This window comes from Bos taurus, chromosome 7, assembly GCF_002263795.3.
Source record: "Bos taurus isolate L1 Dominette 01449 registration number 42190680 breed Hereford chromosome 7, ARS-UCD2.0, whole genome shotgun sequence".
NCBI classification, from domain to species: Eukaryota; Metazoa; Chordata; class Mammalia; order Artiodactyla; family Bovidae; genus Bos; species Bos taurus.
This window is the reverse complement of record NC_037334.1, coordinates 31,951,462-31,975,479: the sequence shown is the minus strand read 5'-3', so window position 1 is coordinate 31,975,479 and position 24,018 is coordinate 31,951,462. Positions and strand designations below refer to the sequence as shown.

Genomic DNA, 24,018 nt, shown 5'->3' with positions numbered 1-24,018 from the left:
CTGACGGGCAAGGGCCTTGTCACTGGTCACTGGTCTCTGGTGGTCTAGAGGCCAGGATTCCACATTCTCACTGCCTGACTTCAACCTCTGGCCCAGAACTAAAATCCCGACTGCAAGCCAAGGCCACGCAGGATCAAAAGTAGCAAATTAGATCATCTACTGAGATATAGCAACCTCTACCTAGAAATATTTTAATTAGCTTTGTTGCAGGAAGGGGCACCCCTTCCAGAGGCTGAAACTGGGCTCTTGTCTAACACTCAGAAATGAATTGTCCAAGGAGACACATGCTGACAAATCAAGCGATTTTACTGGGAAAGGGCACCCAGATGGAGAGCAGTAGGGAAAGGGAAACCAGGAGAACTGCTCTGCTAGCAGTCTCAGGTTTTATGGTGATTAATTTATGGGATTAATTTCCGGGTTGTCTTTAGCCAATCATTCTGACTCAAAGTCCTTCCACTGGTGCAGGCCTTGTTCAGCCAAGATGGATGCCAAGAAGGATTCTGGGAGGTGGTCGCACATGCGGTGTCTTTTTGACCTTTTCTGAACTCTTGTGGTTGGTGGTGGGTTATTAGTTCTGTGTTCCTTACCAGGACCTCCTGTCATAAAACAACTAATGCAAATGGTTACTATGGTGCCTGGCCAGGGTGGGCAGTTTCAGTCAGTGTGCTTCCCGTAACAGTTTCATTTACCAGATATTATTACAAAATAGTAAATATAAATCATTTTACAGATGGGATATAATCTTTGCTCTCTGTCTAGTATTTATAAAAAACTACAAGTCAAAGAGTATGTCCCTGGAACTGAACCAAGTGGAAACTAGATTTCTAAACAAAAACCTAGTATAAGAAAGAAATGACTCCAAACACTTAAATATCCTGAGACATTGTTTTACTCTTGAACACAAACACCCAATGATGCCAAGGTCCAAGGCCTTCAGATTGGCGGGAAAATATAGCATATTCCCCTGAACATTAGCATCTATTGTAAGTCATCATCCTTCACCTGCAATTGTTAATCAGGTTTTGCACAGTTCCTTTGAAAACTTCCTTGGGGAAGCACTTAGTCTGCATGACAAAATATCTCAGGACAGAGTGCATACATTTCTTTCTGAAATTTGACCCAGAGTTTCTGAAGCCAATACAGTTCACTTGACTTTTTTTAAAAGTTGAACTTCACCTTCAAACTTTCCACTCTCAAATGAAAGACATTGGAGAAAACACTCAGCATCACCACTGTCACAAACAAAGGTGAGGTGTCCATGGTGGAGAAAACGGAGCATGAGACACTTCAAGAGTGCTCCAAGAGACACACTCAGGAAGCAGACAGCTAGAAAACACACACAACTGCTCATCAGAGCTGACCAGGGTGGTATCTCTGCTTACAACAGACTATTAAACATAATCTGCCAAGGGCACTCAGTTGCACAGACTTTGGCACATATTAGTTTTCCTAAGCTCCATATTTCTATCATGTAGGTTTAAGACACTTTGTTGGGTATATTTGCTTTGGAATGAGCAAAACGATGCCTGTGTGTACGTGCGAGTGCAGGGGCTCTCCCGGGCTGGGTGAGAATGCCCAGCAAGTCGGGACTGCCTGACAGTTTTCAGAGAACAGAACAGACATGCACTCAGGAGTGGACTCCTTCCAAGCGGCCTGGCCAATTTCCCAGTGCAGATGGTGGCCAAACAATCTCCTGAGAGAGAGATCTAATGCTTTTGGACAAACCTTAGTCTCTCTCAAACCCCCTGAGCACCATGTTTTCATAGACTGAATTAGCAAAAAAGAATTTCCCCTACCATAAAAGGACTGTCGGACTAATAAAATACTATTGCATGACCTACACACAGATCCTAGATAGTGTAGTCTGGTTATTAATAGCCTGCACTCGAGAATTCAAAATACTTGTATGAGAATAACTGCTCTACCACATACCAAACACATGATCTTGGGAAAAGACGTTAAATTTTCACAGACGGATTTCCCTCTGCCATGACAGCCTATTGCAACGTTTACTGGGAGACTAAATGAAATAAAGAATATAAAGTGAAGTGAAAGTTGCTCAGTCGTGTCCAACTCTTTGCAACCCCATGGACTGTAGCTCAGTGCCAAACTCCTCTGTCCGTGGGATTCTCCAGGCAAGAATACTGGAGTGGGTTGCCATTTTCTTCTCGAAAAGAATAGAAAGGTCAGCACATTTTCTGGTATATGGCAAATGCTCAATAAATATTAGCTGCTTAGAATGGGGGTTTTTTAAAGGGAGAAAATTTTGTCAGTGTATTTGTGAGTATGTTTGCTTACATATGCAAAGACTACCTCTGGAAGGATGTCATTTGCCCTCAATGAAGAAAAAAACCCGGTAGTTGGGAAAGCAGTGCTAGTAAGACTTTTTCATTGTGTAGGCCATTTGTGTCTCTTTTTTCAAAGAAATAAAATACTTTAAATTTAAGTATTAAATAAATATTGGCTTTACCATTTTTTTCATTTCCCTTTACATTTATAACCAACAGTAAGGGAGTATTTCATGTTTTGCCAAAAAATATTTAAAGGTTATATAATGATCATAATTTTCCCAGTGATTATTAAGATCACTTTGGATGGTTTCAACTTGCAAGATCATTTTTATAGCTCTGCACTGCCCTGAAAAATAAGAATTATCTGTATATCCACCAAAGCAGAAAACAAATTTTCTGTTAAGAGTGTCATTCTAAAAACACTTTTTCTGATTTTTGTCAGGCATTTCATTCATTTAATAAGTATCTTTGAATTATTATAGATAGTAAAATAGGAACCAATTTATTGTGAATTCAAGAAAACTAGAAATAGAGACAGTGTTCTTACAGTTTAATAACACTAAGTACTATTAACATTGTACTGTGTGATTTATAAAGAACCTTCACATAAAGTTAACTTATTCCCCATACCACTGTCTAATATTCAGGAGCAGACTCCTTTGTGATGTTGCATTGCTCTTGGGAAAAAGGCAAAAGTATTTAATGTGGCATGACTGGCCCTGTCTAGTCTGCCTTCATAACTTCACATCCCACCTCCTTGCTCTCTCCACCCCAGCTACACTGGCATTATTTTCATCTCTAGATTCACCAGGCACACTCATGCCACAGCCTCTTGCCATATTGCTCTGTTTGCCTCCTTCCCTTTTCCATCAACTCACCTCCTACTTAATCTTCAATTCTACAAGTGTCACTTATGCTGGGAGGAGATCTTCTCTTTGCCCTTTCCAGAACAGCTTTCTCTCTTCTCTCCCTCTCTCCATTCTAACGTGCAAGGACATAACAACAGTTTCCCTGCAGTCCCATCAAGGTATTTGTTCTCCCAGCTCCCTCCTTTCAATGTCACTGCAGCTCTGCAGCATCCCTCCACAGACTCAATGCCTCCTGTGAGGAAGGCAGCTCCCTCTACTTAGCCATTCTGTCTCTAGGCTCTAATAAGCCACTCTATCTCTGGCTGTATTAGACCTGGGGTGGAAATGTCCAATCCCTGCCCTACTCCCCCACCACTTCTTTACAAATAGCTGCTTTATTATACTCTCTCTGAATTATCTTATTTGTGCCCTGTATCAGGATCCTGACTATAATCTTGTTCCCGCTCCTCCTAATGGTTCTTTCTCCAACATGGTCTCCTAAGACTTATGCCCTCATGCCAGTCAAAACAACGTACAGTCTTGACTACAATATACTAGACTATTTATAGCTCCCTGTTGTTCAGTCACTCAGTTGTGTAAGACTCTTTGAGATCCCATGGACTTCATCACCCCAAGCTTTCTTGGCCATCACCATCACCTGGAGCTTGCTCAAATTCATGTCCATTGCGGGGAGCCGGTGAGGCATTCCACTCATGACAAAGGTCATGAGGAAGGAGGCTCGGCATACGCAAAGGCGGGATCGAGCCTCAGGAGTCCACCCGGATATTCTCGAGCATTTTCCCCCCAAAAAACCAGAGTCTGCCTACTTTATTGCTTTGTGCTCTCACCTCTGACTTTACTGGGGGCTGTCCCCTACCACCATCTCTATCTCTCTCTGTCAAAGAGTTAACTTACAGCTCCAATTAATAAAGTTCCTGGGCAATTAGGAGTGTTTAAATCCAAACCCCTCAGATGGCTCTCTAACTCGCCTGACAAGTTTACCCGGACTCCTGCAGCTATGCATACGATTGTTTACAGTCTCCTAGCCTCCAGAGGCACGGGAAGCTTAAGATATTCAAATAGCTTAGAGCCTCTCAGAGAGTTAAAAACTGTCAGAATAAACTAGCAAAGGATTTCATTGATGAGTCAATGCTTGTTGCCAAGTTTTCACATCCCCTGAATTGTATCCTTGAATATGTATTAATTAATAGTGGGTATGTAGAAAAAATAAGTAGTGGCCTTGGTGTTAGTAACTTTAGACCCTTAAGGTAATAAATTCTTTCTTTGTTGTAAACCCATTACACATCCGCCCTATAGGAATGCAATTTTATCTTTGGAAGATGGTGCCAAACCTTGAAATAATTACTCTTAGAGAAAGTAAGTCTTTGTTGATAAGTCCTTGTCAAGAGTCATAAAATGTTAGTAGGCCTTCTGGCCAGAAGATGATGTAAATCACCTAAACCATTTGTATACGATACATTTGTAGGAAAGAAACCTTGGTTTTTGATAAGAACCAAAGACTGCTGACTTTGCATCCCCTATTATCCTCTATGTGTAACTTAGGGTATAAAAGCCCCTGTTAAAAATAAAGCTACCGGCCTTGCTCACCAATGCTTGGTCTCCCCATGTCATTCTTCCCTTTAACTTCCAGCTGAGTCTCCATCTGGAGCGCGGAACCCACCACGCTTACTAATCATGCCTGGGCTTCTAAGACCCACTCGAGAAGGTGTCTAGGGTGAGACACCTTCCGCTATTCGAGAGGGCGCCTGCGGCCTACGTAAGTGGTGCAAACTTCTTGTCTTGAAGTTTTATTGGTCTCCCGCATAAACCAAGCTACTCAGCTTCTTTTCTCCACTGAATTTTCCTACTGAGCTATCCTCATTCTATTGTTCTCTATATCTCTAATTAGCATATAAATAGTCGCCGACGCCGTCTCCCCTTCGACCCTCGGCAGTCCATTGAGTTGGTGATACCATCCAACCATCTCATCCTCTGTCATTCCCTTCTCCTCCTACCTTCCACCTTTCCCAGCATAGAGTCTTATCCAATGAATTGGCTCTCCCCATTAGGTGGTAAAGCATTGGAGATTCAGCTTCAGCATCAGTCCTGCCAATGAATATTCAGGACTGATTTCCTTTAGGATTAACTGGTTTGATTTCCATACAGTCCAAGGGACTCTCAAGTCTTCTGCAACAACATAGTCCAAAAGCATCAATTCTTCAGCGTTCAGCCTTCTTTATAGTTCATCTCCCACATCAATACACAACTACTGGAAAAACCATAGCTTTGACTATATAGACTTTTGGTGGCAAAGTAATGTCTCTGCTTTTTAGTATACTGTCTAGCTTTGTCATAGCTTTTCTTCCAAGAAGCAAGCATCTTTTGATTTCATGGCTGCAGTAACCATCTGCATGATTTTGGAGGCCTTTTTATCCTTCAGTTCAGTTCAGTCACTCAGTCGTGTCCAACTCTTTGCAGCATGCCAGGCCTCCCTGTCCATCACCAATTCCCAGAGTTCACCCAAACTCATGTGCATCGAGTTGGTGATGCCATCCAGCCATCTCATCCTCTGTCGTCCCCTTCTTCTCTGCCTCCAATCCCTCCCAGCATCAGGGTCTTTTCAAATGGCATAAGGTGGCCAAAGTACTGGAGTTTCAGCCTCAGCATCAGTCCTTCCAATGAACACCCAGGACTGGTCTCCTTTAGGATGGACTGGTTGGATCTCCTTGCAGTCCAAGGGACTCTCAAGAGTCTTCTCCAACACCACAGTTCAAAAGCATCAATTCTTTGGAGCTCAGCTTTCTTCACAGTCCAATTCTCACATCCATACATGACCACTGGAAAAACCATAGCCTTGACTAGATGGACCATTGTTGGCAAAGTAATATCCCTGCTTTTGAATATGCTATCTAGGTTGGTCATAACTTTCCTTCCAAGGAGTAAGGGTGTTTTAATTTCATGGCTGCAATCACCATCTGCAGCGATTTTGGAGCCCAGAAAATTAAAGTTTGACACTGTTTCCCCATCTATTTCCCATAAAGTGATGGGACCAGATGACATGATCTTCGTTTTCTGAATTTTGAGCTTTAAGCCAACTTTTTCACTCTCCTCTTTCACTTTCATCAGGAGGCTTTTTAGTTCCTCTTTATTTTGTGCCATAAGGGTGGTGTCATCTGCATATCTGAGGTTAACGATATTTCTCCCGGCAATATTGATTCCAGTTTGTGCTTCATCCAGCCCAGCGTTTCTCATGATGTACTCTGCATAGAAGTTAAATAAGCAGGGTGACAATACACAGCCTTGATGTACTCCTTTTCCTATTTGGATTTTCTTTATTATTCAGTTTTCAAAATATCCACCCCACAATTCGGAAGTATTCTCTTCCTAAAAGCTTTGACACCCTCAGGCTGCAAACTTCTGGTTTGGGTAGCCATTTGAGCTCCCATAACACTCTGTCTGTACCATGGCGTTTATCACTCTGTGATTACCTTGATGCATTTGTCTTTCCTACAAGGCTCTGAACCACTAAGTCTGTAGTTTCTAGTCCCCCAGGGCCTAATAAACTGCCTGGCATATGATAGCTATTCAATAAATGAAAACTACAAAGCTGTATATAAAGTCTAGCAAAAGTAGTTCAGAGGCTTACTATAATATATATTAAGGCACAGTAGATTATCAGCATGTTTATCTCTTCTCCCAAGACATTTTTTTCTCCAAATACAGCATCTTAGTAAGAATACAGTTACCATAGCCAAAATACTGCAGTAAGTGTACAGAATGATGTAATTTCCTTCATCAGACATTTATTCCTTCTAAAAATAAAATCTTTAAGCTTATTTCTCAGTTCTTCTTTACTGAGCACTGTATTTCTTGGGTGTTGTCAAAGAAAATACAGTACATTGAAAAGCAAGAATGACCCAGAAAATTGGGTCAAGGAAGGTTTTGGAAGGTTTTTTCCAGGTAAAATATGAATTTTTCATAGCTTTGCTACCCCCACACATTGCAATATTAATGCCCATTTACCACTTGTTTAAATGCTTTTATTAAAATTATTTTTCTGTTTTCTTGTATGGTTACCTCTTCCTTTCTCCTCCGATCAATCACATTATTCTTCACCCTATTCTTTAGAGAATGTTATGGTGTGCCAACTAAATTTCCCTAGCCCTTTCAGGACTAAATTTCCCTAGCCCTTTCAGGACTAAAGCACTTACCGCTTCAGTGGTTGGGAATGTTGATGGTTGATGCTCACAGCTCAAGCCTGCTTTTTAAGGATCACCTTCAGCAGAGCTACAGTTATATCACACCTCCTTTTTGGTGACAGTCCACATCCAAACATGGAGGGTTAGCCAACATGTAGGGTTAGGTGGGGGAAGACAAATAGAGAATGTAGAGCAAAAAGACTTCCTTGGTCCAGTTGGAAATGACTATGCAGGAATATCCCAGCTCCAGAGGTCTCAACTGACCTGCTCTTGTGATTGCAGCCTAGCCCAGTCTTTGCCTCAGCTTAATCTACTATACTATCCTTCATTTCCCTTCAATGGTTGACTCTGAGACCACTCCTACATAAACTTCCTGCACTCCAATTTCTATCTCAGAGTCTGCTTTCTGGGGAACCAATAAGAACCCTCAAGAAGGAGCTCATGTAAATAAGCTAATATGAATTCTTCCATGCTTTCTTCCATGACTGTCTCATATGGGCAAATAAATATACATATATAATATATTATAAATATATGATTTTTGCTTTTTAAAATGAGATCTTATTATAAATTCCTTAATTTCCCCATTCAAAAGCACTATTATACCTATTAATATATATAGGTATTAATACTTATATAGGTTTAGATTTCCTCTAGGCAATTTGTATTGCTCCAAAGCTTTAGTACATTCTTTTAGCAGGTAAATAATATTCTAAGGTATTGTTGTTGTTTAGCCACTAAATAAAGTCTGATTCTTTTGTGATCCCATGGATTGTAGCTCACCAGGCTCCTCTGTCCATGGGATTTTCCAGGCAAGAATACTAGACTGGATTGCCATTTCCTTCTCCAAGGGATCTTCCCAACCCATCAGTTCAGTTCAGTCACTCAGTCATGTCCGACTCTCTGTGACCCCATGAACAGCAGCACGCCAGGCCTCCCTGTCCATCACCAACTGCCAGAGTCCACCCAAACCCATGTCCATTGAGTCAGTGATGCCACCCAACCATCTCATCCTCTGTTGTCCCCTGCTCCTCCTGCCTGACTCAATCTTTCCCAGCACCAGGGTCTTTTCCAGTGAGTCAGCTCTTCACATCAGGTGACCAAAGTATTGAAGTTTCAGCTTCAATATCAGCCCTTCCAATGATCTCCTTCAGAATGGACTGTTTGGATCTCCTTGCAGTCCAAGGGACTCTCAAGTGTCTTCTCCAACACCATAGTTCAAAAGCATCAATCTTCGGTGATCAGCTTTCTTTATAGTCCAATTCTCACATCCATACATGACCACTGGAAAAACCATACCCTTGATTAGACGGACCTTTGTTGATAAAGTAATGTCTCTGCTTTTTAATATGCTGTCTAAGTTGGTCATAACTTTCCTTCCAAGGAGTAAGCGTGTTTTAATTTCATTGCTGCAATCAACATCTGCAGTGATTTTGCAGCCCAGAAAAATAAAGTCAGCCACTCTTTCCACTGTTTCCCCATCTATTTGCCACGAAGTGATGGGACTGGATGCCATGATCTTAGTTTTCTGAATGTTGAGCTTTACACCAACTTTTTGACTCTCCTCTTTCACTTTCATCAAGAGGCTCTTTAGTTCAGGGTCAAACCAAATCCTCCTGCATCCAGGAAGATTCTTTACCACCAAGCCACCAGGAAAGCCCATTCCATGGTATAGACATATAATAATATATTCAATCACTCATCTTTGGATGGGGACCCACAGTCTTACAGTACTTTTATTTTGGTTTCCATGAACAGTGCTGGAGTGGATATTATTGTACATATCATATCATACGCAATTCTATTTCTGTAGGATAGATTTCTAAAGGTGGCACTAGGTTCAGTATGTATATACTTTTTTCAAATATATATTGCAGATTTATTTTCAAAACTGTATAAAATTCACACTAATGCAGAAGAGAACTTATGAAGTGATTCTATATATTTCAATTTTACATGCTTCTTTCTTGCCCTCTACTATAGCCAAGTGATTTTGTATGAAACTTCTTTTTCAGGGTGAAAATATAGAAAGGTCCCCAAAACACTCTTTAACAAGTTTTTAACAGCTAACAAAACATGGAAACTATCTTTTTATTTTTTTATTTTTATTGGAGTGCAGTTGATTTACAATATTGTATTAGTTTCAGGTGTACAGCATAAATCAGTTACACATATACACATCTCCCATCTTTTAAGATTATTTTCCCATGTGAAAATACCTTTTTAAAAGCAAAAGTACTGTTTTCAATGTAGGGCAATCCAGATTTATTTTAAATTAGTATTAAGACAGAATTAGAGGCTATCAATCTATTTAATATTATCTGAAACAATTTCTTTTTTTACTCAGACTCTCTTAAATGTAGTATAATGTATTCAACCTCTTTTCCCCAGAAATTGGTATTATAAAGTATCTATATGTGTTCAAAATTCAGTGATAACCAGTAAGAAGTATTAGAACCAGAGATTTCTCAGGATCCTGGAAATAAATGTTAGTTTTTAAAAGCAAAAAACAATATACAACTTATCATATTCAAATTTTAAATGCATTCAGGTGCAAGGTTAACTAAATGTTACCCTCCATGATTTCAAAAGCAAATCATTATGGAAATTTAAAAATACAAGATAAAACTATTAAGTTCTTAAGTGAACTTCTCATGACATTTAAAAAAAGAATGTACATTACACAAAATTCAACTATTGTACCATTTGAAAATTTGTTGTGATTTGCAAGGGAAACAGTTTTCCTCATTGTTTTAGATAAATTAGAAGTTAATGAACTAACTATTCCAGTATAGCATTATCATAAATAAATACAAATCTATGATGAGAGTTAATCAAATTGAGTTGAACAATACATTTTCCCAAGTATATTTTGCGCAAAACCACAGGCTGAGAAGTAATTATTTTTATGCATGGCACTTGACATTTTCAACTTGAAAAACATTTCATCTAGTAAAGTCAATACTTTTTGTAAGCACAACCTATTGGTTGTTAATGTTAGGACACCATCTTGTGGATAAGGCATCTAATTTGGAAACCTGTCTATCTGAAATCACTTACAAAGCAAAAGGTAAAAAAATTTCTAAGTATCACAGAAACAAATCCATAGCTTTATCTTTATTTTATTACCATGTTTGCACAAAATAAACATGTTTATTAGCATGTTTGAATACTAGGAAAAGAATATTGAATAATTTTTACCAAAAAAGCCTTTTTCCCTGTGTATATCAGCTACAAACCAAATGCTATATTTCAAAATAGCTATATGTTATCAAGGCATTTTAACGAAAAAAAATTTTCAGAGAATTAATGAAATCTGTATTAGTGAAGGTTATTTTTATATAATTATAATTAAATTATATTAAATATAATTTAGTGCCAAACACTTCTGGGTTTCATATGGTCAATATTGATAAAGATGTCTGAGGTATAGTGAAAGTGAAAGTGACTCAGTCATGTTCCTCTGTCCATGGAATTGTCCAGGCAAAGATACTGGAGTGGGTTGCCATTCCCTTCTCCAGGGGATCTTCTCAACCCAGGGATCAAACCCTGGTCTCAAGCATTGCCAGCAGATTCTGTACTGTCTGAGCCACCAGGAAGAGTTTCCATATGAGGTATACTCAGTTCAGTTCAGTTCAGTCGCTCAGTCGTGTCTGACTCTTTGCGACCCCATGAACCCCAACATGCCAGGCCTCCTTGTCCATCATCAATTATCAGAGTTCACCCAAACCCATGTCCATAGAGTCAGTGATGCCATCCAACCATCTCATCCTCTGTCATCCCCTGCTCCTCCTGCCCTCAATCTTTCCCAACATCAGGGTCTTTTCAAATGAGTCAGCTCTTCGCATCAGGTGGCCAAAGTATTGGAGTTTCAGCTTCAACATCAGTCATTTCAATGAACACCCAGGACTGGTCTCCTTTAGGATGGACTGGTTGGATCTCCTTGCAGTCCAAGGGACTCTCAAGAGTCTTCTCCAACACCACAGTTCAAAAGCATCATTCTTCGGTGCTCAGCTTTCTTCACAGTCCAACTCTCACATCCATACATGACCACTGGAAGAACCATAGCCTTGACTAGATGGACCTTTGTTCACAAAGTAATGTCTCTGCTTTTTAATATGCTGTCTAGGTTGGTCATGACTTTCCTTCCAAGGAGTAAGCATCTTTTAATTTCATGGCTGCAATCACCATCTGCAGTGATTCTGGAGCCCAGAAAAATAAAGTCAGCCACTCTTTCCACTGTTTCCCCATCTATTTGCCATGAAGTGATGGACTTGATGCCATGATCTTCGTTTTCTGAATGTTGAGCTTTAAGCCAACTTTTTCACTCTCCTCTTTCACTTTCATCAAGAGGCTCTTTAGTTCTTCTTCACTTTCTGCCATAAGGGTGGTGTCATCTGCATATCTGAGGTTATTGATATTTCTCCCGGCAAACTTGATTCCAGCTCTTGCTTCCTCCAGCCCAGCATTTCTCATGATGTACTCTGCATAGAAGTTAAATAAGCAGGGTGACAATATACAGCCTTGATGTACTCCTTTTCCTATTTGGAACCAGTCTGCTGTTCCATGTCCACTTCTAACTGTTGCTTCCTGACCTGCATACAGGTTTCTCAAGAGACAGGTCAGGTGGTCTGGTATTCCCATCTGCTTCAGAATTTTCCACAGTTTATTGTGATCCACACAGTCAAAGGCTTTGGCATAGTCAATAAAGTAGAAATAGATGTTTTTCTGGAACTCTCTTGCTTTTTCCATGATCCAGCGGATGTTGGCAATTTGATCCCTGGTTCCTCTGCCTTTTCTAAAACTAGCTTGACTATCTGGAAGTTCATGGTTCACATATTACTGAAGCCTGGCTTGGAGAATTTTAATCATTACTGTACTAGCGTGTGAGATGAATGCAATTGTGCAGTAGTTTGAGCATTCTTTGGCATTGCCTTTCTTTGGGATTGGAATGAAAACTGACCTTTTCCAGTCCTGTGGCCACTGCTGAGTTTTCCAAATTTGCTAGGATATTGAGTGTAGCACTTTCACACCATCATCTTTCAGGATTTGAAGTAGTTCCACTGGAATGCCATCACTTCTACTAGCTTTGTTCATAGTGACGCTTTCTAAGGCCCACTTGACTTCACATTCCAGGATGTCTGGCTCTAGGTGAGTGATCACACCATCATGATTATCTGGTTCATAAAGATCTTTTTTGTACAGTTCTTCTGTGTATTCTTGCCACTTCTTCTTAATATCGTCTGCTTCTGTTAGGTCCCTACCATTTCTGTCCTTTATTGAACCCATCTTTGCGTGAAATGTTCCCTTGGTATCTCTAATTTTCTGGAAGAGATATCTAGTCTTTCCCATTCTATTGTTTTCCTCTATTTCTTTGCATGGATCGCCAAGGAAGGCTTTCTTATCTCTCCTTGCTTTCTTTGGAACTCTGCATTCAAATGGGTACATCTTTCCTTTCCTCCTTTGCTTTTCACTTAAGAATCTCAAATATCAAATTGGTTTTCTCCTTAAAATGTATTAACATTTACATTAGCCTCACTAAAATCAAAAAGTCTTTAATACTTATAGGAATATTGATTCAATAGGACTTTATGAAAGAGAAATAGATTATCAGAGCATAGTGTCTGGAGGGCTGGGCACTATTTCTGGAACAGCCAACCACCTTGGACAAATCAATTCACTTATTTTGTCTTAGTTATCACAGCTGACAAAAGGAATAATGGCAGCTTAACCAGACAGTATTTGCAAAGGTATAAAACACTTTCACAAAACACTATGTGTAAAATTTCTTTCTTGTCACTAAGTCATGTCTGACTCTTTTGTGATCCCCTGGACTATAGCCCTCCAGGCTCCTCTGTCCATGGGGATCTCCAGGCAAGAATACTGGAGAGGGTTGCCATTTCCTTCTCTAGGGGATCTCCTGACCTAGGGGTTGAATCCATGTCTCCTGCATCATCAGGCAGATTCTTTACCACTGAGCCACCAGGGAAGCCCCAAATTTCTTTGTCCACCATAATATAGGAAGTGAAAAGAGTAATGGGTCCAATTTATTCTTGTTTTCAAGCTCTGACCCTGACAGCTGGTTTCTTTAGCACTTTAAAAAATGACGTTGATCACCCCTACACTCTCCCAACATATTTTCTTTTTTCCTTTTCATAAGGTTTTTTTTGGGCAGGGTCTAAAAAAAACTTATACAAACCATCTTGGCTAACACATCAGCCATGTGACTTGGGGAAAGCAATTACACCTGCTTAATGGTGAAGGGATTTAAAATTCAGGTCTGAGTTTGAAATCTGACCTCTTTACTTACCAGTTGTGTTGCTTTGGGTAAATTATAGAGCTTTCTCTCTGTTTTCTCATTTTCTTGAAAGGGTTCTGAAGAGTGTTACTTTAAAGTGTGTAAAGCATTTACCACAGTGATTGAATTGTGTCAAGTGGGATATGGCAAAAAATGAAAGTTTATCAGAATTATTATAAATGAATACTATTTAATTTGACCTCTCCCCAAACTTGAAAATAAGCCAGAGCATATCCATCATTCACAATATTTGTAAAAGAAATAATGCTGTTCTGCACTAATGGCCACAGAATATCTGGTCCAAAATGCTACTTTGATGGAGTCTGAATTGATTTCCTCTAAATGGCTGAAGTTTTAAAACAATTTGTAATTTCCCTCCTGCGCCACAGTACAGAAAACAGTACATTAACTCTTGGAAAGCCTTAAATCTCCACAGATCATTAGTCTATAATGAAAATAATTAATTATAATCTTTGACTTACAAAGGTGATTTACCTTTCCTGTAATGGATTTGAAGCTGCTTCAGTTAATGTAGGGTCAAGGTTCAACAAACTGCAGACGGTTCAAATAGTTTAGTTACAAAGGTGATCAGATGTCTTGGTGATGGAACCAGAGAAAAGCCCTTGGTCTCTCTTATTGCTGTTGTGCAATCCTTTAAAAAGCAAAAATGCCAATTGGCTATTTTGGAAATTTGATAAAGCGTTGTTTGTAGCAACATATGTGACTATTAACTTATTGAACTAAAAATGCAGTTAACTAAAACAAAAGCATTTAACAAATGGACAAAAAGACATCTCAGGAAGTAGTCAATAAGGCCCTCATCATCCTTTATTTTCTTTTCTAAATTAGTTTCTGAACTTCCTTTCTGGGTCAGCTCAATTCTCAATATTTCTCTTAATTCTACCTTATCAATCAGGATTAATAATGACTGCACTAGGCCATCTTATACTAGATTTTATTCTGAATTTAAAAGTTGGGGACAAATCAAGATAGTCCAGATCAGATCAGATCAGATCAGTCGTTCAGTCGTGTCCGACTCTTTGCGACCCCATGAATTGCAGCACGCCAGGCCTCCCTGTCCATCACCAACTCCCGGAGTTCACTCAGACTCACATCCATCAAGTCAGTGATGCCATCCAGCCATCTCATCCTCTGTCATCCCCTTCTCCTCTTGCCCCCAATCCCTCCCAGCATAGAGTCTTTTCCAATGAGTCAACTCTTCACATGAGGTGGCCAAAGTACTGGAGTTTCAGCTTTAGCATCATTCCTTCCAAAGAACATCCAGGGCTGATCTCCTTCAGAATGGACTGGTTGGATCTCCTTGCAGTCCAAGGGACTCTCAAGAGTCTTCTCCAACACCACAGTTCAAAAGCATCAATTCTTCGGCGCTCAGCCTTCTTCACAGTCCAACTCTCACATCCATACATGACCACAGGAAAAACCATAGCTTGACTAGACAGACCTTTGTTGGCAAATATCTCTGCTTTTGAATATGCTATCTAGGTTGGTCATAACTTTCCTTCCAAGGAGTAAGCGTCTTTTAATTTCATGGCTGCAGTCACCACCTGCAGTGATTTTGGAGCCCAGAAAAATAAAGTCTGGCACTGTTTCCACTGTTTCCCCATCTATTTCCCATGAAGTAATGGGACCAGATGCCATGATCGTCGTTTTCTGAATGTTGAGCTTTAAGCCAACTTTTTCACTCTCCACTTTCACTTTCATCAAGACGCTTCTTAGTTCCTCTTCACTTCCTGCCATAAGGGTGGTGTCATCTGCATATCTGAGGCGATTGATATTTCTCCCGGCAATCTTGAATCCAGCTTGTGTTTCTTCCAGTCCAGCGTTTCTCATGATGTACTCTGCATATAAGTTAAATAAACAGGGTGACAATATACAGCCTTGACGAACTCCTTTTCCTATTTGGAACCAGTCTGTTGTTCTATGTCCAGTTCTAACTTTTGCTTCCTGACCTGCATACAAATTTCTCAAGAGGCAGATCAGGTGGTCTGGTATTCCCATCTTTTGAAGAATTTTCCACAGTTTATTGTGATCCACACAGTCAAAGGCTTTGGCATAGTCAATAAAGTAGAAATAGATGGTTTTCTGGAACTCTCTTGCTTTTTCCATGATCCAGTGGTTGTTGGCAATTTGATCTCCAGTTCCTCTGCCTTTTCTAAAACCAGCTTGAACATCAGGAAGTTCACGGTTCACATATTGCTGAAGCTTGACTTGGAGAATTTTGAGCATTGCTTTACTAGCATGTGAGATGAGTGCAATTGTGTGGTAGTTTGAGCATTCTTTGGCATTGCCTTTCTTTGGGATTGGAATGAAAACTGACCTTTTCCAGTCCCGTGGCCACTGCTGAGTTTTCCAAATTTGCTGGCATATTGAGTGCAGCACTTTCACAGCATCATCTTTCAGGATTTGGAATAGCTCAACTGGAATTCCATAACCTCCACTAGCTTTGTTTGTAGTGATGCTTTCTAAGGCCCACTTGACTTCACATTCCAGGATGTCTGGCTCTAGGTCAGTGATCACACCATCGTGATTATCTGGGTCGTGAAGATCTTTTTTGTACAGTTCTTCTGTGTATTCTTGCCATCTCTTCTTAATATCTTCTGCTTCTGTTGGGTCCATACCATTTCTGTCCTTTATCGAGCCCATCTTTCTATGAAATGTTCCTTTGGTATCTCTGATTTTCTTGAAGAGATCCCTAGTCTTTCCCATTCTGTTGTTTTCCTCTATTTCTTTGCATTGATCGCTGAAGAAGGCTTTCTTATCTCTTCTTGCTATTCTTTGGAACTCTGCATTCAGATGTTTATATCTTTCCTTTTCTCCTTTGCTTTTTGCTTCTCTTCTTTTCACAGCTAGTCCAAGCAAACAAAAAACCTAGGATTCCATCAAATTCAGAGCCCTTATATATAAGTTTAGCATTTACCCCGTATGGAAAAAACCTGATTTTTTTTTATGTTCACAGAAATATAAACATCATTTTTCATATTTACACTAGAGGATTTATTGCATACATAATATTTGAACTCATTTGAATTACCTTTCATTTCATGTTTTTCTCAATAACAATTGGATCACATTATTCACACTCAAAAATATTGAAGGTATATATGGTACAGGGATATAGTTTCAAATTCTTTTCAAAAATAGGTGTATTTTATTCAAAATTCCATGACATATTCTGTTATGTCCCCATCTCTACCCTTTGAAAATCATTATCCTACCATGTTAGCATTATGCTGAGCTATAATAGGTATTTAATATAGATTTGTGGATTTCATAAGGAGTTTCTGTTAATCTATTGCTTTCATGCCAATCTTAGATTTCTTTCTTCCTGTAACAAAATGTGTCTATCATACATCTCATAGAAAAGAGTCATGTATTTCAATATGCTATATTTTAAGGTAATTCCTAATATATATTTTTCATAATTTCAAATATTAGCATTTTTGAGGCTTGGTTATAATATTTTTTAAATTATACTTTTATATACTCATACTATATATTTAACAACTTTTCAAATGAAATCAATAGTGTTTTCTACCATGAGCTGATTCATTGACAGCAAAGAACTGGGAGAACTATTTCGCATATTACATTATTGCTTTCAATTGAGTCCAGATTGATCCAGTGCGTTTATGGTAAGAATTCATTGAAATCAATGGAGCTGAGCACAGATTAAAAATGCTCCATTGCTTTCTAAGAAGTGCAGTGATAAATGTTATTATATTTAATATCAGGAGAGTCTTTCACCTCCCACCTCCCTACAACTTGTACACTGTTTTTAACCCAAGACAATATGATAGCTTTTCTTGTTTTCATGAAATATTTCTGAAATGTGTTGCACAGAAAGCTAAGTTCTAGTTAAGAGTGCCAGATGATGTAACTACTATTGCTATAAATAGTAGTTACAATAAAAGAAATAAATTGAAAATATCTTATCATTTACTTTTTAATTGAGTTTCTTATAAATTGACAATGCTACCATTTCACTTGTGTACTACAACTGAGATAATATTACAAGACTACTGTTAGAGGGAAAAAAAGCAAGTCTAAGTTGTTTTTTTCTCCAGTCCTGGTTATGTGTTATATTGAGTTGTTCATCCACCTGATATACCTTTTCCTGGTGACAGAGTACATGCATTGATATCTAGAAATTGGTTGAGTGACAGTATGTACTGGGTTGGCCAAAAGCTTCCTTTGGTTTTTAAGTTAAAATAAAAGACATATTTTTTTTTCATTTTCACCAAGAACTTTATTGAACAATGTATTCACCATTTTGTTCCACTACGTTTTTCCATTTTTCAGCTAATTTCAGGACTCCATCTTCCCAAAGCTTTTTCTTTTTGAGCAAAGTACATTTCAGATGCCTTTTACAGTCTTCCAGGAAATTGAAATGTTTTCCATTAAGAGAATTTTGTAAAGACAGAAATAAATGGATATCTGATGGTCCAGTGTCTGGTGAATACAGTGGATGAATCAGAACTTCCCAGCCAAGCTTAACAGTTTTTGCCTGGTCATCAAAGAAACATGTGGTCTTGCATTGTCCTGATGGGAGACAATGCGTTTTCTGTTGACTAATTATGGATGCTTTTCATCAAGTGCTGCTTTCAGTTGATCTAATTAGGAACAGGACTTGTTGGAATTTATGCTTTGGTTTTCCAGAAGGAGCCCATAATAGGCACACCCTTCCAATCCTACCATATACACAACATCACTTCCTTTGGATGAAGACTGGCCTTTGGTGTGGTTGGTGGTGCTTCATTTTACTTGCCCCACAATCTCTTCCACTCCACATTAATGTACAGTATCCACTTTTCATTGCCTGTCACCATTTGTTTTAAAAACAGAACATTTTCATTATGTTTAATTAGAGAATAACGTGGGAATATGGTCAAAAGGGGTTTTTTTTCACTTAATTTATGTGGAACCCAAACATCAAAGCAATTAACATAATCAAGCTGGTGCAAATGATTATAAACATTTGATTTGGATATTTTGAGTGTGTTGGTTATCTCCCATGGAACACTGATTGTTCTCAATTAATGTCTCAATTTGATCGCTATCAACTTCAACTGGCCTACTAGACCATGGAGCATTATCCAGTGAGAAATCTCCAGTATTAAATTTTGCAAACCACTTTTGACACATTTGATCAGTCACAGCACGTTTTCCACACACTGCACAAATCTCTTTTGTGCTTCAGCTGTGTTTTTGCCTTTCTTAAAATAATAAAGCATAAGCCAAAAATGTTGCTTTTTTCTTCCATCTTCAATATCAAAATGGCTACATACAAATTCACCAATTTGTTTTTGCATGCTGATTTGACAGCTGTCACAATACAAAATTGTTTTGAATAAGTTCAGTTGGACATCTAATCACTACTAGAGCTATCTAGAAAAAAAAACTGAATGAACCTTTTGGCCAACCCAATAATTAGAGAGTAATCAAAAGAGGAAAGTTCTCTGCAAAAGTGTCTGGTTGACATAATGCTAAAGTTAGCCACTTTGACATACTGAAGATCACAGTCGAACAAAATTAGGAGACAAAATTGGCTATAATTTATTGAACTAAGCACTCTTTTATATGTATGAAGATGCTCATCACAAGAGGAAAAGATAAAGCCCAGCAATATAATGAAGTGTCAAAGAATCACTGACTACAGATATTTTAACTGAAAATAGCTTTAAATATCATCTTGTCTTAATATGTTGACCACTCAGCTTTTGTTCAAGTGAAGCAAAACAATAAAATTCATGGCTGATCAATTGGAAAGAGAGAAATGTTTTAAGGACAGGTATTTAGAAACAACATTAAAAAAAAAAAAAAAAAAGGACTACATACATTTAAAATGTTACAGTATTGTTTTAAGAGAAAGAATTTTTTTAAATATGTATTGAATCTCAAGTCAATAATAAGAAACATCAAATCTTATTAATTACATAATTAACAGTTGCAAAATATATTAAACTACAACAGGCACAGATGTAATTTGTATTCAAATTACTTTTTTCATTTTCAGGCTTCAGTAGATTTTACCAGAATTAGTTATAGTTATGATATCGTATCTTGTTATTCCTCTCAAGTCTAACAGAAGTAAAGTAAATGTGGTCCCTTGACTACAGACTTTTGGATTCTAATTCCATTAGGCAAACAACCCAAGTCTGACCAAACATTGTTTATTTTTTTGAAGAAATTTATAATTTTTAATGGAATATAATTGCTTTACAATGCTGTGCTAGCTTCTTCTGTAGAACCACATGAATTAGATTATAGATGGGGAAACTGTGGGAAAAGTGTCAGACTTTATTTTTCTGGGCTCCAAAATCACTACAGATGGTGACTGCAGCCATGAAATTAAAAGACGCTTACTCCTTGGAAGGAAAGTTATGACCAACCTAGATAGCATATTCAAAAGCAGAGACATTACTTTGCCAACAAAGGTTTGTCTAGTCAAGGCTATGGTTTTTCCTGTGGTCATGTATGGATGTAAGAGTTGGACTGTGAAGAAGGCTGAGCGCCGAAGAATTGATGCTTTTGAACTGTGGTGTTGGAGAAGACTCTTGAGAGTCCCTTGGACTGCAAGGAGATCCAACCAGTCCATTCTGAAGGAGATCAGCCCTGGATGTTCTTTGGAAGGAATGATGCTAAAGCTGAAACTCCAGTACTTTGGCCACCTCATGTGAAGAGTTGACTCATTGGAAAAGACTCTATGCTGGGAGGGATTGGGGGCAAGAGGAGAAGGGGACGACAGAGGATGAGATGGCTGGATGGCATCACTGACTCGATGGATGTGAGTCACAGTGAACTCCGGGAGTTGGTGATGGACAGGGAGGCCTGGCATGCTGCAATTCATGGTGTCGCAGAGTCGGACATGACTGAGCGACTGATCTGATCTGATACATATACCTCCCTCCCACCCCTCTATGTCATCACAGAGCACCGATCTGAGTTCCCTGTGCTATATAACAGCATCTCACTAGCTATCTATTTTACCTCACATTGGTCAGAATGGCCATCATCAAAAAATGTACAGATAATAAATTCTGGAGAGGGTGTGAATAAAAAGGAACTTTCTTAACAGTAGTGTGGGAATGTAAATTGACACAACCACTATAGAGAACAGTATGGAGATTCCTTAAAACTCTAAAAATTAAACAACCATATGACCCAGAAATGTCACTCATGGGTGTATACCCTAAGAAAACCATAATTTGCACATACCCCAATGTTCATTGTAGCCCTATTTACAGTAACCAGGACATGGAAGCAACCTAGATGACCAACATTTAAGAGAATCCTTCAAGAAGCCCCATAAAGGAAAATGCAACTCTAGTTTCTAGTATTGTCATACATTGAAAGGGCTTAATCTTGATGCATACTGGACCCAAATAGTATCAGCCAGTGTGGAGAAAATAACTTAGACCATACACAAAAAGAGAGGCTGAGTACAGTTGATAGTATTGGAATAGCTCACTCAATCTCCATGACAACTTCTGTGTGTAGTACTATCATTTTGTTTGGATGTTTACTCTGTTCCCACTGACTGTGGGACACCAATTAAGGGGCCCAAATGGAAGGGGAAAACATAGATTAATCTAGACCATTCAAACATACACAATTACTCTAAGGAACTTAACTCTCTCTGGAATTAAGCTCAGGATCTCAAGAGAAAAGATATGCAGTTGATTTCATTACGAGGTGATGGCATCTTGAACAAACGGCCCATCATTTCCTGCTGCCTCTGGACTCAATATTACCTTTACAAAGATTTAATCCTATAACATTTTTGTCTATGTGGGAGAAACTCCCATATGCATGTGTGCTTAGTCGCTTAGCCATGTCCAGCTCTTTATGATCCCATGGACTGTAGCCCATCAGGCTCCTCTGTCCATGGGATTTTCCAGGAAAGAATACTGGAGTGGGTTGCTCTTTCCTTTATCAGGGATATTCCTGATCTAGGGGTCGAATCCATGTCTCCTGTGTCTCCTGCATTGATAGATGGATTCTTTACCACTGAGCCACCTAGGAAGTCCCATACTCTTTCAATAAATGTTTCCTAGTCTCAATCACTCTTAGATTAGCTCAAATAAGTTTTCTGTTACTTTCATAAAAATATCCCAAGTGTTTCACTGAGAAGCTGGCCTGAGTTTAGAACTGGCCTCAAAATAGAGAGAAGGGATGCTGATAGACAAAGTGTTCCAACAGCAGTATCAAAGTGATGTGGACTCATCAGTCTTGGTTATATCAAGGTTTGACATTAAAGGAGATTCATAGCAGGGAAAAATGCACATTGGCAGGAGAACAGATAGCAGGAACTATATTTTTACATAAACAATTGTATTGTCAGTATGGACCAACCAAGCCCTTCAAAATAGTAGGGCATCTAGGAATGAGGATGCTGGGAGTAGGACCCTGAACTAGAGGAAGAGACTGGCAGTTTAGCTGAAGTTTAGCACAGTGGACCAAAGAAGTGGTAGAGCTGGTATGTAGCTCACCCCCCCTTCTCACCTCCCCACCCCCACACAGCTGAACCTGGATTCAGGATAACAGGATTGATTCCAGACTCTCCTTGTTGCTGGGACCAAAGAAATCAATAAGACTTCAACTCTGATCAGGAATGTTCCAAGTGCTGGGCAAAGCTGCACCAGGTCTTTCAACTGGGGTGACTAGGTAGGGCTGGGAAAAGTTGGTTAAACAGCATAAAGATGGTTGGTGAAAAGTGGGAAAAGTCAGTGATACGCTGTGTCTTGAGCTGAAAAAAAAAAAGTTTAAATATTTAGTCTACCACACTTCCTTATATTTCATAAGATACTACCTCTATGCATTTGAATATATTCTTCTACTTTCTTTGGATGTCCTTTTCTCTGTTCTTCCATGGTAAAACTGTTGTTTATATATTAGATCCAGCTCAAATGCCATTTATTTTCTAGGAAGCATTCTTGGCTCTTCAAGTGGGTTTATGATAAATTTGTTTTTCAGTCTCTCAGTTGTGCCTGACTCTGTGACCCTGTGAACTACAGCATGCCTGCCTTTCCTGTTCTTCACTATCTCCCAGAGTTTGTTCAAATTCACTTCCATTGAGTCGATGCCATCCAATGATCTTGTTTCTGTTGTCCCCTTCTCCTCCCACCCTCAATCTTTCCCAGCATCAGGGTCTTTTCAAATGAGTCAGTTCTTCGCATCAAGTGGCCAAAGTATTGGAGTTTCAGCTTCAGCATCCATCCTTCCCATGAATATTCAGGACTGATCTCCTTTAGGATTGACTGGTTTGATCTTGCAGTCCAAGGGTCTCTCAAGAGTCTTCTCCAAGGCCACAGTTCAAAAACATCAATTCTTCGGCATTCAGCTTTCTTTACAGTCCAACTCTCACAACCATACATGACTACTGGAAAAGCCATAGCTTTGACTAGACATAGTTCTAATTTGAATTAAGTATTTATTTCTCCTACAGGAAGACACGGGCAATTTTGTGAAATGAAAATATCTGCCATATCCATAAACAAGAATTGTCACAGCCATCAGTGATTTCTGGTTCCCCAAACTGTGATCCTGCAGATGCTGCCACTTGATTCATGAGGAGCTAGGCGAATGCAAGATGAGGAGCTGGGAGAATCCAAGAAGCATGGTGATCAAGGAAGCAGGATTGGCCTCAGATAGCTGAAATGCATATGAAAAGAATGAATTCTGTGAGCCCAGAGGCTTGCATCTTCCCAAACATAGAATGCCAAATTCCTTAACTTGATACCTGATCTTTGATGTTCAGAGTGCCTGCTTCCTTTGTTGCAAACTTGTATATATCCTGACTTCCCCTCCTGCCTCCTTGGAGCAGTTTTCTCAGAGCTACTGAGATGCTATCTCCCAGGCTTAGAGTCATAAACATTCCCACCAACTAAAATAACTCTTTACTTTCAGGTTGTGACTATATTTTTTAGATGACAATTTCTAATTAATATATGGAGATATACACTGTGCCCTGTACATCTTAGGCATACAGGAAGTAGTTGCTGAATGAATGATTGCCAAAGTCATGAGAATTAGAGTTCCCTCTCTGACAAGAATTATTTAGATCTCTTTGTAATGTTTCAAATCTTATGAAAAATGCTTCAATGAAAATTATTCTTTATTAGCATCTGAGACATTGCCTTTCTTTATACACAAAGTTAATTCTATAACTGATGGAGAAGAAATCTCCCCTAAATGAGGAGAAAGGTAGGAAAATGGAGAGAAATAGAAGGAAAATGAAGTATATGTCTCAAAACTTAGCAATGAAAATATATTTCCATATTCCTTAGGTAATCCTCTCTGATGCAGAGAAGAAATAGAAAAACATGATACTTTAGTCTGTACTTGGAAAACATGCATAATAA

General features: G+C 38.9%; 1 long non-coding RNA gene across 1 annotated transcript in view; it reads right to left on the bottom strand.

Moving 5' to 3' along the window:
* Positions 1–19,500: 19,500 nt before the first annotated feature.
* The window catches only part of LOC101907246 (uncharacterized), a 92,127-nt gene continuing 87,609 nt past the window's right edge, over positions 19,501–24,018 (bottom strand). Inside the window, exon 4 of the long non-coding RNA XR_003035569.2 lies at positions 19,501–23,308. This is a non-coding gene — a long non-coding RNA (uncharacterized lncRNA). The remainder of the gene's footprint in view (positions 23,309–24,018) is intronic.